This window comes from Eumetopias jubatus, unplaced genomic scaffold, assembly GCF_037043125.1.
Source record: "Eumetopias jubatus isolate StellerSeaLion01/CBP00866 unplaced genomic scaffold, mEumJub1_p1.0 scaffold_6, whole genome shotgun sequence".
Lineage (NCBI taxonomy): Eukaryota > Metazoa > Chordata > Mammalia > Carnivora > Otariidae > Eumetopias > Eumetopias jubatus.
Window position 1 is genome coordinate 120617226 of NW_028274812.1, and position 15276 is coordinate 120632501.

The 15276-nt window shown below is 46.7% G+C and overlaps 1 pseudogene; it reads left to right on the forward strand.

Moving 5' to 3' along the window:
* Positions 1–9341: 9341 nt before the first annotated feature.
* LOC148164147 (G/T mismatch-specific thymine DNA glycosylase pseudogene) lies at positions 9342–10539 on the forward strand (annotated as a pseudogene).
* The last annotated feature ends 4737 nt before the right edge of the window (positions 10540–15276 follow it).

Below are 15276 nucleotides of genomic sequence, written 5' to 3' on the forward strand. Positions count from 1 at the left end.
GCGGAGACTTTATAAGCCGGAACCGCGGTGCCGCTGATTGGCTTTTCCAGAAACCCGACACCCAATGGGAATGCGAACCGGCGCCTTGTCAGGAGTCCCCAGGCAGGAGGACCTGACACAGGTTGTGAGACGGGGAAGTGAAACCGGGGAGATGGGGACTCCCCGGCCCTGGCCTTCCCCACCCCAGACACCGCCCTGGGGCCTGAGACCCTGAGAGGCAGGCCCAGGGACCTGGGACTTTGCCCCGACCCCTCACCTACTGCACGACGCCCTCTTTGTCACAGTCTCCCCGAGTCGTGGCCCAGGAGCTGTGTGAGTCAGTGATTCTCAAACATCGTGTTCTCAGGATGTCTATACAGTCTCACAGATTACTGAGGATCCCAAGGATATTTTGGGTCTGTGGGTTTATATCTCTCGGTATTTACCAGAGTAGGAATAAAACAGCGTTTAAAAATTCATTAATTTCATTTAGAATCATATTAATAGCCCATGGCATGAAAACAGAAATATTGTTTTTATGAAAAATAAGTATTTCTTAAATAAACAGCATAGTGAGAAGAGTGATGTCGTTGCATTTCACATTTTTGCAAGTCTCTTTCTTGTCTGTCCCCTTAGAAGACCCCTGGATGTTCAGATTTGCTTCTGCATTTATTGCGTTGTTCTGGTTGATGTGTATGAAATAATTTACAACCTTGCACAAATACTGGAGAATAGTACGTTTCATAACCTTCTCAAAGAATTATAGATATTTATCCTAGGTACTATTTGAAAAATACACAAGTTGTACTTTCTCTGAGGTTATGGGCAAAGGGGAACCTGAAACAGTAGCATTGACTCTGTCCTTCTCTGTTACATTAAAATCCACAGGCCCAGCTTGCACACTGAATGGATCTTGTTTTAATGCAGGACATTTTTTTTAAAGTAATGTGTTGTGTAATTATGTTATATAGGGGTTCTCTATATAATCCCTGGAATTGAATTATCAAAAAGTCATATTTGTTTTACTATTACCACAGATCGCAACAGAAAAGTTTGTCAGGAATGAGAAGCTGTCAAGTTTCTCGGTGGATCACAAGTTTTCCAAAATTCTGATTTTCTCTTGAGAGCTTACATGTGATCAAGGCAACACGTACTCTCAGCTGTCATATGTGAGTTGATGTTCATGAAAGGGTAGGTTCCTGTTCATTTTCCAGAAACTGTCTGCCAAATCACTTAGTCTAAATATTCCAAGTTTCTGTGTCATTCATGTCTTCAGGAAAAAGGGATTCTGTGGGGCGCCTGGGTGACTCAGTTGGTTAAGTGGCTGCCTTCGGCTCAGGTCATGATCCCAGGGTTCTGGGATCGAGCCCCACATTGGGCTCCTGTCTGAGCCGGGAGCCGGTTTCTCCCTCTCCCTCTGCCTGCCACTTGCCTACCTGTGTTCTCTCTCTATCTCTCTGTCAATTAAAAAATAAAATCTTTTAAAAAGTGGATTCTGTAAAAAAAAGAAAAAAGAGGCCAGTTAATTCCACACAAATTATTTTCCTTGGGGCTTCTGCAAGTAGTGCAAGTGTGGGACAACCCATGTCATCATATATGATATGTTTAAATGTGGATTTGAGAATAATTAATAAAGATAATTTTAATGCTTCGATCGGGATGTTTTAATGTAATATTAGCTTATTTTTATTTTTGTTTTTGTTGAGGCATTTTATTTGCATGCATATATTACATCCTTAGAAAAAGACTCCCAGAAAAAAAAAGAACAAAAAGAAAAAGACTCCCAGGATTTTCCCTCCTGTGTGTTTTCATCTTGCTTCTCCATGGTCCACGAGGCCAGCTGAGGTTGTCAGGACAATGAAACCAAACTAGAGGGATGGGAGCAGATTCTTCTGCCATTTTTCTAGATCTTTCGCTTGTACATCAAACCTGGGGCTGCTCACTTCACACGTGATTAACCTGCCCCGGGGGTTCCCAACAATGCTCCCAGCTCTGTGATCAGCAATGATTTCAAATTCAACCATGTAACCGAGCTTCGTCCTCACAGTTAGAAACGGGACGATGACTTTGGAGCACGGCTGATACGACCTGCCTTTCGCTTCTCTCTCAGGCATTGTTACCGCTCTTGAGAGCATCCGCCAAGATATTCATGTGACCATATGGCGGCACGGAAAGATGGCGGAAAGAGTGTTTCTGGTTTTTTATGGGAGTAAGTAGTGGTGAAGAATGGCAACTATTGCAGTTTGCATCCATCACCTCCGTTCTTGCTAAGTTTTACCTCAGTGTGAACGTCAACATGGCGAAAAGGCAAATAATGTCTAAGTAATGTTAGGAAAATAGATTTAACCTCATGGACTCCGTGAAAGGGCCTCAGTGATGTCAGGTGTTCCCCAGACCACACTTTGAGAACGGCTCTTCTGATAACCCTGGGAGAGTCTCCCTGCTGGTCCTGCCCTGGCCTCTCCTCACTCAGCAGAATCCCTTTCCCTGAGCTTCACTTCCTGCCTCTGAAAACTCAGCTCTGACTTTAGCCCCCCAGTGCAACTAGAAGAGAACCCACCTCCTGGAAATGTGATGGTGGAGAGGGTCCCCCGTCTGGGAAGGGAGGTGGGGGGGACAGGGGTTTCCCTTTTGTAATTGAGAACAGTTTGCAACTGAAGGCACCAGACCCACGCATATGCGACTTTGATTTTGTGACCCACCAGCTTCATATGTATTCACATCCCAGATGGAATCTGATGTCGTCTGTAAGAGAAATCATGTTGGTCTTTTCACTTTCCCTGTGTCTGATGCATCTCACTCGCGGCTCGCAAAGCACGCAGAGCAGTACCGTCCAATACGATATTCTGTGTGGAAGGAATTGTTCTATATCTGTGCTGTCCGGTATGGTGGCCACGAGATGCATGTGGTTCTAGAGATTCAGGTGGCACTTGAAATGAGGCCGTTGTGCTGAGCCGTTGCATTTTGAACTGTTTTATTTATTTTTTTTAAGATTTTATTTATTTATTTGACAGAGAGAGAGAGACAGCGAGAGAGGGAACACAAGCAGGGGGAGTGGGAGAGGGAGAAGCAAGCTTCCCGCAGAGCAGGGAGCTCAATGGGGGCTAGATCCCAGGACCCTGGGATCATGAACTGAGCCGAAGGCTGATGCTTAATGACTGAGCCACCCAGGCGTCCCTGAATTATTTTAAATGGATATGAACTTAAGCACCCATAGGTGGCTCGTAGCTATTATTCAGACAGTATATATCTAGAATGTTGTTAGTTTTCTAGATCCTCCTCAAAGAAGATACTGTATGACTCGTAGGTATATGTATATTAAATTTACCTTCAGATGGGAAGTCATGGATATGTCTATGTCAGTCTGAGACATATCCTTAAAATACAGCATGAAAGTCTAATTATCATGCGTTATAACAGCTGAAGTGTACCGACATTGGCCAAAATATGGTGTATCACATCTAGGTCATAAGTGTTCAAAAATGCCCATCCCTGGAGCTCATTGTTATCTCTATTACTTTGGATGTCTTGGTCTTGTTTGCATTCACCTGGTAAACAGAAGCAGCCTCATAAGTCTTCACCGAGCCCAAGTGAGAGGATATATTGAATACAGCGTGTACCTTGTAGGCTCTGTACATACTTGTAAACGTCATAAATCAGAAGATGTACATCTTAGATTCCATGAGCTTATTATCTTTTACCTCTTCCTTCTCTCCATACATTTCCCAAATTCAGACAATTCTCTGTGTTTCCTGTCACCCTTGAAACCTGTGCTTTTCATTTCTACCCAGGGGAAAATATACGTGAAATGTTACAATTGGGGGATGAAGAATTCTCTAAGCATGGCCTAATGATGAAAAGCCATAAAGAAAAACATGAAATATCTGCATGTCAACCACACTCACAAAGATAGAAACACATGTCCATGATCAAATTAAAGACACACAGAAAAATTTTTCACAGACAGAAGGGTAAGGTACTTCAATGTTCTTCAGCCAAGACCATGAGGAGCACCTGTGGGTATTCAAGTTGGATCTATTACTTGTTGCAGTGAGAGAGAAGACACCCCTTTGGGGGCCATGGGGCATCCTAATATGAAGGTGTTGGAACCTATAAGGACATGGCCTTTGGATGAGTGTTTTGGAGAGGATCTGTGGAAGCTGGGGCCCACTCCCGACTGCATGTTGTTAGGACGTGTGGGCGATTCCATGGTTGAGCATCTCAGTGAATCCCCTCTCTAGGCAGGCCAGACCAGAGCGAGGATAGAGCAGTCATGGTAAAGGAGCCCCGATTGCTCACACTGGCTGACACAGGGAGATGTGTGTTATTCTGTGGGTTGTGCAGTGCCTTGTTTTTGTCTGTAATGACACAGAGTGATGTCATGGTTTCAGAGTGTCCTTGTCGGATGCTGATGTTCTGTGAGGTGACTGGCTTATGTCCCACAGGAGAAGAATATGGCCAAGGGCTGGACATTAGCCAGCTTCTGACCACACTGAGCCCAGCTGTCAGTGTCAGACCAGCTCCCAATATTGGGACTGATGTTTCTTCCCTGTTAAAGTCCATATTTTAAGAGAGCTGCAACCCATTCAAAATACAACCACAGAATTGGTGTTGCCATCTTCTTTGGGTAAATACCCAAGAGTAGAACTGTTGGTTTATATGGCTAATCATTACGTTGTAGACCTGAAAGGAATGGAACATTGTATGTCAAATGCACGCAAATATTAAAAAAAGAAAAAGAAAGAAACAAGAATTGGAAATCTTAAAAAACAATTTTGGAAGGAGGAAATGAAATGTCAAATAATTACGTAAAAAAATAAAAAATGTATTTGTAATAAGTAAATAAATATGAGAATGTGGAATAAGTAACAGGAATAAAACTGAGAATTGATGAACTTGGCAAAGATGAAAGTAAGGCAAGAGAGTGTCCATCAGAGGGTCGTGAAAACACTGTCATAAAGGTTGATGGGAGTGAACACTGGGATACAATTTTTAATGGGTGCTTTAGAAAAATGTCTCCACGGGGCACCTGAGTGTCTCAGTCGTTAAGCTTCTGCCTTCGGCTCAGGGCATGATCCCAGGGTCCTAGGATCGAGCCCCGCATCGGGTTCCCTGCTCAGCGGAGAGCCTGCTTCTCCCTTTCCCACTCCCTCTGCTTGTGGTCCCTCTCTAGCTGTCTCTCTCTGTGTCAAATAAATAAATAAAATATTTTTAAAAAAAAGAAAAATGTCTCCACAAATGAAATGTGCTTATATTGTGACACAGACATTTTCTTTGAAGAGTTTATCCTAGGTAGATAATCACACATGTTCTCAAGGATGTTTCTTGAATTGTGCTTTATAAAAACAAAGAACAGGGGCGCCTGGGTGGCTCAGTTGGTTAAGCGCCTTCCTTCGGCTCAGGTCATGATCCCAGGGTCCTGGGATCGAGCCACCATGGGCTCCATGCTCAGCAGGGAGCCTGCTTTTCCCTCTCCCTCTGTCTACCTGCCTGCCTGCCTGTCTGCCTACTTGTGATCTCTCTCTCTCTTAAAAATAAATAAAATCTTAAAAAATATAAAAAATAAAAACAAAGAACAGAAATTCCGTGAGGACTATAATCAATATGACGATGGTAACTATAAATAGTGGAACACTTAACATGTGTCAGGGATTATCACCATGTGATTTACACAGAGAGTCACAGTTAATCATGAAAGCAAACCCAGGAGGCACCCCATAGGGGATCCCTTTGTACAGACAGGGAAAGGGAGACTCGGAGAAGGGGGTGGTGGAGCCAGGGTTCAACCCAGAAGGTTTGTTCTCAGCGGCCTGGTTGACTTGTCGTTCATTGTTCCCTGTCCATTAGGGGGTGGGTATGATGTGCACTCCATGCAAGTGAATTGTTGCAGTGTTCCAGAATGTTCTGCAATGGGAGGCTGTGAGGCTCAGAGCCTAGGAGGACATTAAGGGGCAATGTGACTCACCTGCTCAAATCACACTAAAGTCCATCATCCAGTGGCCATCTGGAGGCCTCCAGGATCAGCTGGACTCCGGAGCTACAACACGGAGCAAGGGTGACACCCTGGTAATGAGACACTGGTAGTGTCATATGAGAGATGGGCATGGAGCAGAAATGACAGAGGGAAATGTAAGTCGCTCCTGAGCTGAGTGCTGCATGGAGAAAGGTCATGATATCACGAAAGCAGAAACCAGGAGAGACAGCAGGTCCCCTACCGCTAGGATCAGTCATACCTACAGGATGCAACAGCCATATGGATATGAAACAAAAACACAACTACACACAGTGCTGTGCAATCACAGACAGGAAACAGCTCTGGGAAATGAACAATATGACCATAGAAATGAATAATTGAGTGGACACACTGGATGATTAAAGTTGTCCCTCCCTGAAGTGGTACAATCGGGAGGGTGATGGCAACAGGAGAGAAGACCTATTTGTTTCTCAGTCAAGTGATTCCAACAAGTTAATAACGATTGTTTTAAAAAGAATGTCGAGTAGGAAATGATGAAAACAATTTCAAGAATATTTCTCTGAGTTCACAGGGACAAACACACATATTGAAAGACCCACCCAAATTCTGACCTAGAGCAGATGAGAGGAGACCCACACCAGGACACATCACAATGAAATGTCCGAAGGAGAGCAGAAGGGCAGACACCCTGAAAACTCCAAGAGGCAACAACACAGGACTGGGGACCGGAAGACATGAGGCGAAGCCCCCAAATCCCGAGGACAACTCTGTCCAGCACGGAGTCTCTGTCTCGTCACCGTGTGACTCAGGGCGAGGGCAGCCTGAGGGCTCCTCAGATGTGAGAGTTTCTGTTCTACTTTCCATGTTTCCTTCCCCAGGACACCAGTAGACAAAGTGGGAAAATGATGGAGAAAACCGACCAGGGGGAGCTCATGGGATCCCAGCCACAGGGAGCCAGCAGGAGAGAGGCCAAGGGCCCCCAGGAGGAGCTGCAGGGGGTCGGACGTCAGCCCTGCCCCAGGGGTGCAGGCATCCCATCCCTATGGACCAAGACGGAGGGCTGCAGGTCAGGCGGCTGCACGGGCAAGAAGAAGGGAGAAGAGGGATGGGCTTGAATGTGCTCATGAAGACTTAACCAGGGGGAGCAGGGAAGGATTAAACTGAGCTCAACAGAAACTAAGAAATGAAGGGAAAAGATAGTTATTTACTCCGGGGAAAATAAAAAGTTGATTCAGGGGGGGCACATAATCATAGTCTGCTGAATGCTCAGTTGTGACTAGCATTTCACGGTCATAATAATGCAAACACTGCACATTGAGCTTGTCAAAATTATCAAATAATTATAAGGGGAAGATGGGAGTGTGTGAAAGAAGAGCCAGTTCATTCAAGTTGATGCGTAAACCTGAAGACCAGAGAACGGGTGTGAGAAGCAGGTTACTTAGAGACACAGAAGCAATAATCAGGGAATCAGCTAGAAGAACGAATGCAGGTGGTCTCAGAGATTTAGGAAATGAGGGAATGGAAGCTTGGGGACATCTGTCTTGATATCAAGTACTGTGGAAGGATTTGACTTGTGCAACTCTGTGCCTCTATCCATTGGCTGCAAGGACGACATGGTGGGTGACATGGGTCAGGAAGAGTTCTGCACGGAGGCCACAGAGATGGGGCAGGAGTTGCAGGAGTCCTGGGAGCAAGCACTGGGTTTTTATAGGATGATTTTGTTTGGGTTTATTTAGTTTTGCTTCATGTTGTTGAACGGGAGTCATGGCAGCATGTTTGTAGGAGGGATGGCTGAGCCAGGAGACAGGGGGAAGTGCAGGCTGCAGGTGAGTGAGGGGCCATGTGTGCCAGTGGAGGGGCAGCCTGAGACAGGAGGGCTCTCCCCCAACACTGCTTAGAAGCTGAGGACACAGGTGCAGACCTGGGGTTGGGCATGGGGGGTGCACAGTTCTCCCCTGAGTCCTTCTTTTCTGAGTGAGGAACACATGAGCTCATCACCTCAGAGAGGGGAGCAGGGGGGGAGTGCAGGAGGCTGAGCAGGGGGGAGGAAGTCAGAGGCAGGCCTCTCAGGAGGGGGACAGGGAGCTGACTGGGGAAATGGCATCTGGAGAGAGCAGGGCTGGAGCCCCTGGGTCTGTGCTCATCACCTTAGAGAGAGAGACTTCCAGCAGCAGGAGGGTATAGAAGAGACTAGAAGCAAATGCAACAAAACAGCTCAGGGGTGAGGATTACATCCTTTTTACTTTGTCATGTATCACTTTTCCCATTTTATAATTTTTCTTCAGTGAATAGACATGACATCATATATATTGTTCATCTCACGTACACATCAGAATCAGAAGGTAAATGCTTTATTTATACTTTAAAAAAGAAGGAGATGGTGGGGAAGTCAGCAGCTCAGGGCTGGAAGGGCTGGGCCGCCCGGCTGCACTCTGAGCAGGGGACTCACAGAGCCTTTGCTCTGTGTCTCAGGACCCTGCTTTCTGCGGGGCAAGGCAGGGTCTTTCCCTTTGTTTTGGGGGGGTGCTCATTGTTTCATTTAGTACTATCATGTCAGGTTTAATGCTCTCAAGCTGATGGTTTTTCTACATTTCAAGCTATTTCAGTGGGAGAATTTGTCCCTCCGGCCCACCTGTTTCACAAATAGAAATTCAAAGGCCAAATAGTTCAGTGAAAAGATAATTGGCCCTAAAGTAGAAGTTCAGAACCTGAGTCTTCATTCATGGTCTGAGGATGATCTGTCAGGGGTTAGGGATTTTAAAGTACTGTATTTTTTGAAAACTTTATTCATGCACATACAAGAGAATTCAATAGATACTCACAAATATACAAAAATAAAGAAGTCGCATGGTAACCCCTCATTCCCCCAGTCACCCAAGTTCTCTACCCCAAATCCAGCACAGCCATGTGTCTTATCAGAAAAATACATCTGTGCCCTAATGTCTATTATTGCATCAAGAAACACACTCAGGACACAGACTGGGAGAAAATACTTGCAAATCACATATCTGATAAAGGACTTGCTGTAGAATACTCATAAAACCCTTAAAAAAGGACCAATAAGAAAAGAACTCATTTTTTCTTTTTTTATTATGTTCAGGTAGCCACTGTATAGTACATCATTAGTTTTTGATGTAGTGTTCAACGATTCATTAGTTACATATAAAAGAACTCATTAAAAAAATGAGCAAAAATGGGGGTCGGGGCTGGGAGGTGTGGGGGATGGGACTAGAAACTCGGGGGAGGAGCTTGAGCGCCAGCCCCTAGCTGGGTTCTGCCAACATTCCTGTCTGGGCTCTGGGCTCTCGTTATTGTGGTGTGGGGTGGGGGGCGGTTCCCGGGCGAACCCGGAGACCAGCACTCGCTTGCCCTGGAGCCGCACTGGGGGATGGAAGCGGAGAATGCGGGCAGCCCTTCCCTTCAGCGAGCTCGAGCTTCCCCATGCCCATGAATGATGGCTGGGGCTCCTGATGGGGCAGTGGTGAGGGAAGAGCAAATGCGGCACAAGTTCCAGACCCCGTTCCTGCTCGCGAACCTGCACACGAGACCCCCAAAAGGAAGGAAAAAGAAAACCCAGGGCAACAGAACCAAAACATCCAGTAGAACCCCAAAAGCCTGCTGAGGCCAAAAAATCTGACAAGTCCACAAAATCAAAAGAAAAGCAAGAAAAAAAATTACAGACACATTTAAAGTGAAAAGAAAGGTAGACCGTCTTAACGGTGTTTCCGAAGCTGAACCTCTAAGACCCTCCCGGACATTTTGGCCTTCAATCTGAACATTGTGATTCTTGGCATAAACCCAGGACTAATGGCAGCTTACAAAGGGCATCATTACCCTGGACCTGGAAACCATTTCTGGAAGTGTCTGTTTATGTCAGGCCATAGTGAGGTGCAGCTGAACCCAGTGGATGATCACGCTCTACCGGGAAAGTATGGTATTGGATTTACCAATGTGGTGGGAAGGACACCAGGCAGCAAAGCTCTTTCCAGTAAAGAATGTTGTGAAGGAGAACGTCTTCCCGTGCAGAAATCACAGCAATATCAGCCACGGATAGCAGTGTTTAATGGAAAAGGTCTTTATGAAATTTTTAGTAAAGAAGTTTTTGGAGTTAAGGTTAAAAACTTCGAACTTGGACTTCGGCCCCATAAGATCGCAGGCACAGAAACTCCCTGCCCTGCTATGCCCTCATCCAGTGCGAGATGTGCTCAGTTTCCTGGAGTCCAGCACAAAGCACATTAAGCTGAGAGACTTGAGAGATCAGTTGAAAGGCGTTGAACCAAACACAGACGTTCAAGAAGTGAATGCACGTTTGATCTACAGCTAGCCCAAGAGGATGCAAAGAAGATGGCTCTTAAGGAAGAGAAATATGACCCAGGTTATGAAGCAGCGTATGGCAGTGCTTATGCAGAAAATCCATGCAACGGCGACCCTTGCAGCTTCCCTTCCACGGGGCTAACTCACAGCGGAGAATGAACTTTTGGGGACATTCCAAATGGGCAGTGGATGACCCAGTCCTTTACAGACCAGATTCCTTCCTTTAATGATCATTGTGGGACACAAAACAGGAAGAAGGAAACCACGCTTAAGAGTGGTGATTCTCAGCTCTACCTAAATGCTGCAGTTTTAATGCAGTTGTCAAGAAGTGGCCCTCAGTTTGTTAACTGAGGCATTTTGTTAGTATTTTACTCTGTGATAGAACGATAGTACATTTGTGTGGTAGAATCAACTGGATGAACCTAAGCAAGTTGGGAAGGGAAAAGGAGGACTTTTTGTGTATGAGTTTTTGTATTTGAATTAACCATCATTCCAGCTTTTTATAAACTATATTTCCTTTATGAAGAAATTGATCTTCTTTTGGGAGTCACTTTTAATCTGTAATTTTAAAATGAAACAGTCTGAATATTTATACTTGATTATGAACTGTGCATAAACCCAGATACACCATTATTCCTTTTATGCCTAAGAACGGCATGCTAATCATAATTACCACTGGAAAAGGGGCCAATGTGTTTGTTTTCATATATGAAGTTAATCCACAGTGCAGCCTATTTTGGTGTTGTTAGTGGGGTTTGATGGGCTCCCTGAGTCGTTTTCACACTCACACCTCTTTGCCTCACCAATGGGGAGATTTGTGAGAGGTGCAGCGGAAATGTAAAGTGTGGCCTTCCAGCAGTAAGGCTAGCCTGGCCTTCTCTGATGGGGCACCAAGGCCTGGCTTTGGCCTCCTCACCCCAGGCATTAATCCTCTAGTAGAGGCACAAATTGTTCTGGGATGGAAAGCTCCAGAGAACGCAGTAGACCTTCTTAAGTTTGTTGCTTCCTCTGTGTTTTACTTGAGAGATAGACATTTGATAGGGAAGGAATTGAATTTTTCTTACACTAGCTCTCACCATTCTATTTTTATCTTCCTTGGCTTTCGGGGTATAAGGGGCAAAGTGGTGAGAAATGAACTCTAGGGCTGAGCAACAATATGCTGGAGGTGTTTGATAATCTTCCTGAAACTGGTGCTTGATATACACGAGATGGATTAACATAACAGATTTTTTCTTGCCAGGTATATCTAATCAATAATTGACAAAACCTTCTCTGCATCATTGCTGTCCTTAGTTGCGAACTAAGTGAGCCTTGTGTCAGGGTGAGTTTGCAGTCACGTAACTTTGTGATTTTCTAATGCCTTTTCCATGGTGCTACAAAGGGTCCAGACCTCTAGGCCTGGGGGATAGTTAAGCTGGGTGTCCAGATATGCCATTTGCTATTCCTGCTGGTCACTTCTGAATATGCTGATTTCATTCAAACGCAGGGAGCATGCCGCTTTTCAATATGAAAATATTTATGAGGTTTTCTTTTTTTCTTTCTTTTTTGAGGTTTTCTTTTTTCCTAAGGGATCATACACCCTGTTCTTCTCTATATAATGAGAGAAACAAATTCTTGTGAATCTTAACATACTTTATAGCTGTGGCTATGATGGATTTTATGTTTCCCTTAGTCTAGGTCAAACCGTGTAAAAATTATTCAGCTCATGTTATCTCACTCACGTACTGCACTGCTGTTTACACCGACGTTTTATTTGGGGGCTTTGAAATGCCTTGCATCAGGGTTTAGGAACAATGAGTTCTTTTTTCATGGGACTATGTAAAACATGTAAGTGGGAATTGCTTTGCCATATAATGATTGTAGCCTTGTAACAAAAGATTTTTTTTATTTGAGTGGAGAAAATACTCTTTAAATTATGATGCATACTCACTAGAGAATGGGTTTGAGGATTTTCCAAGCATATAATAATGGTGTTTTTCATGACATATGAAAGATGAAGAGTAAATGTTGATATATGACAATATGAGAATTTTTCATTAAAATATTGAAAAAGGTTTTTAATTCGTTTGAAAGACTGATGGGTTTCACAATAAAAATATTAAGAATGATTATTAAAAATGTGCAAAAATTTGGAGAGCTGAAGAAGATACACTCATGGGTAACAAGCATATGAAAAGATGTTCAACAAAAAGTGTCACCACGGAAATGCAAAAGACAGCAACAGTGATCTGCCATCACACACCTGTTAGATGGCGGGATTCCAAGCGCTGATAGCGTCACCTGCTGCCCAGGACAGGGAGCCACAGAAAGCCTCAGTCCCTAAGGGCAGGAATACAAAATAGCACAGCCGCTGTGGGAGACGGTCAGCAGTTTCTTATAGAGTCAAACATGGACTAAGCATACAAGCTGCTGATCCCCCTGTAAGGTATTTACCCAACTCATTTGAGAACTCCCGTTTGCACAACAACCTGCACGCAAATTGTCACCGCGGGACAGCCCTCACCTGTGGGCTGCACGTCCTGACTGCCTTCCAAAGACTACTTTATGGAAAGGAACAAAGCAAGAGAAGGAACTTCACAGGGAGCATCTGGGTAAGACGACCTTAGCCAGGGGGTGAGGGTGAACTTCATCCGTGACAAGCAGGGGATCGCTGTATGTTTTTGCTATGGCATGTGGAGAACGGCCCAGCCAGGTGTGGTCTTCCCAAACCCCACAGCCTCACTCAGCCTGATTCACGGTGAGAGACAGTCTACAATGTCCCCGAAACATCTCCTCAAACACTTCAGGGCCGTGAAAAATGAGGACATTCTGAGACACGGTCACAGCTAGGGGAGCCTGAAGGAGACATGATGGGACTCAATGCGGTAACTTGGATGGGGTCTTGGGAGAGAAAACAAAACCATGACAGCAAATCTTGTGTGGAGATCCGTAGTAACGTATGAATGTGGGGTCGTTAGCTGTGACAAATGCATGACGGTGAGATTGGTGTTAACGACAGGACAACTGAGTGTGGGGTACACACGGACTCTGCACTACCTCTGTCACTTCTCTGTGAATCTCCAACGGTTCTAAGATAAAGGAGTGTCTTTTGTAAAATAGCCCTCAGGGAGGGAATCAGTCCAGGAGGAACACGGATCTACTCTTCAATTTTCCTGGGCTTGTCATCCAGGGGCTGGAGAGGGCTTGTGGGGAGGACAGATGGAAACTCAAACACGGGACAGGGCTCCAGAGCGCTCCTCTCCTCAGATCCCCTCCCCACCCCTGCACCTGCCCCCAGGGCTGCTCAGAAGGCCCCTTCCTCTGCCCCGCCCCGCCCCGCCCAGCCCATGCCCAGCGTGCAGGTCAGCCCTCTGGGCCTGACTCAGCTCAGCCCAGTGCTCCCCCTGGCGGTGTGGGACCGGAGCGCCGCAGCGCCCCCGTGTGGCCACAGGGCTGAGGGCAGGAGACCTGAGAGCCCTTTGGACTTCTCCGCAGGGACCTCCCCAGGGTCTCCCTGGGTTCACAGCAGGGGCACAGGGCTGTGCACACAGGGGAAGCCCCCATCCGGTGTCAAGTCCTCAGTCTGAATCGTCTCCAAAACTACATGCTGACATAGGTGGTTTCTCCCCGTTGAAGGACCATGGAGTCTGGCCTCAGGGAGGAACAGACTTCAGGCCATCACGGCTGGTTCCCAGGTCCGCCGTGGACCCCACACACATTCTGGGTGCCCTCAGTCTCCTAATGAGACCTTGACCCTGGAGTCGCTGTCCCTTGTTCCTGCTGCTGCTTCAGGGCGAACGGGTCCTCCTCCAGGGAACCAGCTCTGGATTCTCAGTTCCTAAGGTCAGGTAGAAGGAGGGGAGGAGGGGGGAGGGGCTCCGCTGGGGGATGGCCTGGAACCTGGGGCGGCTCCTGGAGGAGTGAGCAGAGGGAGGAAGTAGTGACATTAGGGGGTGGGGGCCGACAAGAGTGCAGGTGGAGGAAGCCGGGACGAGAGTCAGGGGAAGGGGTCATCTTAGGGACCGTTGTGGGGGAGGATGGGTTCTGTCTGGAAGAGGAGCAGGGACTTCTGGCTGGGGCCCTGGTGGAGGTCTCTGGTTGTCACCTGATGGTCATCACACAGGGGTGAGCTCTGTCATCGGTCAGGAAACTGTACTTAAGTTCAGGCATTTTCCACACTGACACTATGAATAGTTCAAACATTCCGGAAAGAAGGGAAAAACAGAGAGGGGGAGGTGGTTAAGGGGCTTCCCCTCCTCCAGAGCAAGACCCCCTCATGCTGGGGAGGCAGGGGCATCAAGGAACTGAGAGGAAGGGGAGCAAGTCCCGTGTACCCTGAAGGGCCAGCCCTGCTTTCTGATTCTGGAGTTTTCAGATTCCCACTCCCTGGGCTACGGTTTCTCAGCCACTTGCCGTCCACCCCGGTTTCACACCCTCTGCCACCTAGAAACCATCTCTACCTGTGAAGTCAGTGGAACCCCTGCTCCGCGAAGAGCAGCCGCAGGGCCTCTAACAGGGGGGGTCCCAGCAGCTGGAGCCATGGAGATGCCATCCTGGAGCTTGGAGGCTGGACACCGCAGTGGTACAATGACATCAAACAGGACTCAGGGCCCAGGCTTCTGCCTCACATTTCCTCCTGGACCCGCATATGTCCCCTCCCCTATCCCCAGGCCTGCAGAACCCGAGCGTCTGAACACCATGCCCCAGATGACCAAGGGGGGAAGCTCCTGTGCAGGGGTCAGACCCCACCTTTTGGAACCTGGAGGGTGGTTCTCCTCCCCTGCCTGGAGAGCCCAGGACCCTGGCCTGCTGCCTCTTCCCTCCCTTGGTGCAGAGAAGGAACACCTCTGTGTTTCTTTGTTGGCAAGCTGAGAGGGACGAACCTAGAAAGGGCTAAAACTAGAGCTTGTACGGGTGATTGGTCTGAAAAATGATCCAGTACAGAGAAAAGAGGAAATAAGAGATGGGGAGGTTTTAGCTGCATTCCACACCCTGGTTCCAGTCACACGAGGACAGTGGCATCCTTGCTA